Source organism: Castor canadensis, chromosome 1, assembly GCF_047511655.1.
Source record: "Castor canadensis chromosome 1, mCasCan1.hap1v2, whole genome shotgun sequence".
NCBI classification, from domain to species: Eukaryota; Metazoa; Chordata; class Mammalia; order Rodentia; family Castoridae; genus Castor; species Castor canadensis.
Window position 1 is genome coordinate 97,285,521 of NC_133386.1, and position 3,976 is coordinate 97,289,496.

General features: G+C 45.1%; 1 pseudogene; it reads right to left on the reverse strand.

The window, feature by feature from the left end:
- Positions 1 to 2,061: 2,061 nt before the first annotated feature.
- LOC109691659 (cyclin-dependent kinase 1 pseudogene) lies at positions 2,062 to 3,304 on the reverse strand (annotated as a pseudogene).
- Between the last annotated feature and the right edge of the window lie 672 nt (positions 3,305 to 3,976).

The following is a 3,976-nucleotide window of genomic DNA, read 5'->3' on the forward strand; positions in this document are numbered from 1 at the left end:
CTACAGACTGAATCTTGGACCTTACTGCCTTGGTGGATTTCCCATCCATCATTAGCCTCTCTTCCCCACTGCTCTCCACCTGACCTACTCCTCAGACTCGGTAAGTGTCACCCCCTGCCAGGGCTACCTGCTCTGCTTGGTCCGGAAGTCATGGCACCATGCCAGATATGCCTCCTACACCTGCTGGGGCGCCCCTATGCTTAGCATGGGGATGCATGGCTAACTGGTTGAGCATTCTTTTTAGATGGCAACCCAGGCCGGGGATGCCCGCCTTTGGGAACCCCTTCAGGTGACTCTACCCCATCCCTCTCTCTCATTCTCTCTTTTGCTCTCTCGCTCTGTTTTCCTTTCCTCTGCCTAGGATGAGAGCTCAATAGCTGCTCCAGCTTACTTTGACAAAATGGCAACCAAACGATTGTGCTTTCTTTGCCTGAGTCACGTAAGGGAGGCTAGATCTTGATCTAGATCTTTACTGGCCTGAAGAGTAAACTCACCAAGGCACCTGCCTCTCTCTCTCTCACTCACTCTCTTTCTCTCCTTTTTCTTCTACATTATGGGGACCACACACTCTAAATTAGATGTGTCCACACCCCTGGGATGCTTTCTCCACTCCCTTGGGATTCTTGGTCTCCAAGAGATATAAAACCTAAGTGACTAATCTGTTACTGCAACACCATTTGGCCTCAGTACAAGCTAGATAATCAATCTCAATGGCCTGAAATGGTGCTTTTGATTTTCACACAATTCTAGACTTGACAATTTCTGCCATCACACTGGCAAGTGTTCTGAAATTCCAAATTTCCAAGCTTTTCTTTCTCTATGCTCTTGACCCTCCCTGCTCCAATCCTGTAAAACTGTTTAAATCCTCCTTGCCAGCGACAAACTGCTCTCAAAGTTCAAAACTCCTGCTGACCCCTCTCCTGAAGACTCTTCTCTAACTTGTGACCTCACAGACTCCATCTCCCCACCTCCCAACTCCTCCCACCAGTCCTCTACTTCAATCTCTTCACTCACCTCATCCTCCCATGACTCAACCCCTTTCTTCCACCCCTGCTGGCTCTCCCAAACATCTGCCACCCTATTCCCCTTCTACAGTGGTCACAATGGACACTGAGCCATTGGCTCCCTAGGAACCAACACTGCCAGCCTTACCCTCAGCCCCTGCTACACCCTCACACTTCTCCTCCCTAACCAGATCCCATGCCCACTCCCATACCTCCTCCCAAGCATGCTAAGCCCATCTCTAACCACTCCAGGAGGTGGCAGGAGCTGATGGCATTATCAGAGTTCATGTGCCCTTTTCCATGATTGACCTCTCCCAAGTTGAAAAGAGACTTGGCTCCTTCTCAAATGACCCAGCCTCTTATACTAAAGAATTTAAATACCTAACCCAAGCATATACTATGGCTTGGTATGATATATATGTTATTATTTCCTCCACTTTAACTCCAGATGAAAAAGGAAGAGTTTGTTAGCAGCCCAGGCACATGCCAATGGCATCCACTGCACAGATCTCACTCTCTCAGTGGGATCTAAGGTTGTGCCATGCAATGACCCACATTGGGACTATCAGGACCCTGCCATACTAGCCACCCAAAATTATATGCTCACCTGCCTCCTTGCAGGGCTACAGACTGCATCCTATAAGGCAGTCAATTTTGACAAAGTTAGAGAAATTATGCAATGCCCAAGTGAAAACCTCACTGACTTACTAAAGCCTTAACCCGCTATACTAACCTAGACCCAAATTCCAAGGATGGAATAATTATTCTCAACTCTCATTTTATATCCCAATCCTTCTCTGATATTCAAAGAAAACTTAAACAGGCAGAGGATGCCCCCCCCCTCCAAGGAGATCTTGTGAAAATGGCATTTAAGGTATTTAATAGCCAAGAGGAGACCCGATACCAGCAAAAGGCCCACCTCTTGGCAGATGCCATGAAGCCACCTCTTCCAACTTTGAGACGGGCTGACCAACACATATACCTCCAGGGGCCTGCTACAAGTGCAACCAGATGGGACACTGGACAAAACACTGTCCTTTTTTTTTTTTTTTTAATAGTAGACTTATAATTTTATTATAGTAACAAATAGTGTCAGTGAGATCTACACATATACAGATTATATTTAAATTCATATAGAACAATATTTACAATTTAAGTTATACTTTTGATATCAGAAGGTGAAGTACAGCTTAAGTTTTACAACATAGAAAGAAACACATACAAGACAAAAACAGAGCCAACAGTAAAATACAAGTATAAATCCTTGATATAACATGTGGAAACTTTATCCGAAAGCTCTACATCTTCTTAATCTGATTGTCCAAATCATCAAAATATGGATGACTCAGTGCCATTTTGCCAGAAATTCGTTTAGCAGGATCATATATCAACATTTTTGAGAGCAAATCCAAGCCATTTTCATCCAAGTTTTTGACATGGGATGCTAGACTTCCTGGTTTCCACTTGGGAAATGTATTCTTATAGTCCTGTAGAGATTCCACATCTGGCCACACTTCATTATTAGGAGTGCCCAAAGCTCTGAAAATTCTGAAGAGTTGATCAATTTCTGAATCACCATGGAAAAGTGGTTTCTTAGTTGCCAGTTCTGCAAATATGGTGCCTATACTCCAAATGTCAACTGGAGTGGAATAACGAGCCGACCCCAGCAATACTTCTGGAGATCTATACCAGAGTGTTACTACCTCATGGGTATATACTCTAATAGGTATTCCAAAAGCTCTGGCAAGGCCGAAATCAGCCAGTTTGATTGTTCCTTTGTCATCAATCAATAGATTTTGAGGTTTTAAGTCCCTGTGAAGAACTCTTCTAGAGTGACAAAACACAATCCCCTGAAGGATCTGGTATAAATAACTCTTAACAAGTGAAGAATCCATGAACTGACCAGGAGGGATAGAATCCAAGTATTTCTTGAGATCCATGGAAAGGAATTAAAAAATGAGATATAGCCTGGAATCCTGCATAAGCACATCTTGAAGACTGACTATATTTGGATGACGAAGTTCTTTTAATAGAGAAATTTCCCGAATTGCAGTACTAGGAACCCCTTCCTCTTCACTTTCTAGTCTGATTTTCTTCATGGCTACCACTTGACCTGTAGTTTTGTGTCTACCCTTATACACAACTCCGTAAGTACCTTCTCCAATTTTCTCTATTTTGGTATAGTCTTCCATAGTTACTCAACAGGTATCAAAGATCCTGGCTTATTGTCCCGCGGCGGCCGCGGCGGCAGCTACTTCTGCGTGGCTCCTCACTCCGCTTCACGAGCCAGCTCTGAGGCCAAGAGCCAAAAACACTGTCCTTCACCTCACCTGCTGCCAGGACTCTGTCCATGATGTGGCCAGAATGGACACTGGAAGGACGACTGCTCCTCTTTGTCTCTGCAAGGTAGGTCAGTCTCCCATTCCCACTCTCAATAGAGTGAAGGCCTCACGGACCTCTTGGGCCTGGCAGCAGAAGACTGATGTGATCCTGGGACCTTGGCGCACTTCAGGATCACTTCAGAGGAGCCCAGGGTAACTGTCCAAGTAGCAGGTAGGACAATCTCATTCCTGCTGCACACAGGGGCCAGTAATTCGGTGCTACCCAACTTTCCAGGTAAGCTTTATCTCTCACAGATCTCCATGGTGGGAGTAGATGGTGTCCTCCACTGGCCAAAAACAACCAGGCCACTTCCTATTACTTATCAGGTGTCACCTTCACATACTCATTCCTTATCCTGCCCTCTTGTTCCAATCCACTGTTGGGAAGGGATCTTCTCTCCACACTTCATTTCACTTTACCTTCACAACTCCACTCACTACTCAAGACCAGTCCCATGTCCTTTTCCTAATGGTACTTACTGATTGACCTCCCTCGTCAGCTCCCAACTCTCTCCCTCTGCCTCCTGATACAGTAAATCCAATAGTCTGGGATATCTCCTTCCCTTCTGTCACTTCCTACCACTCACAGTA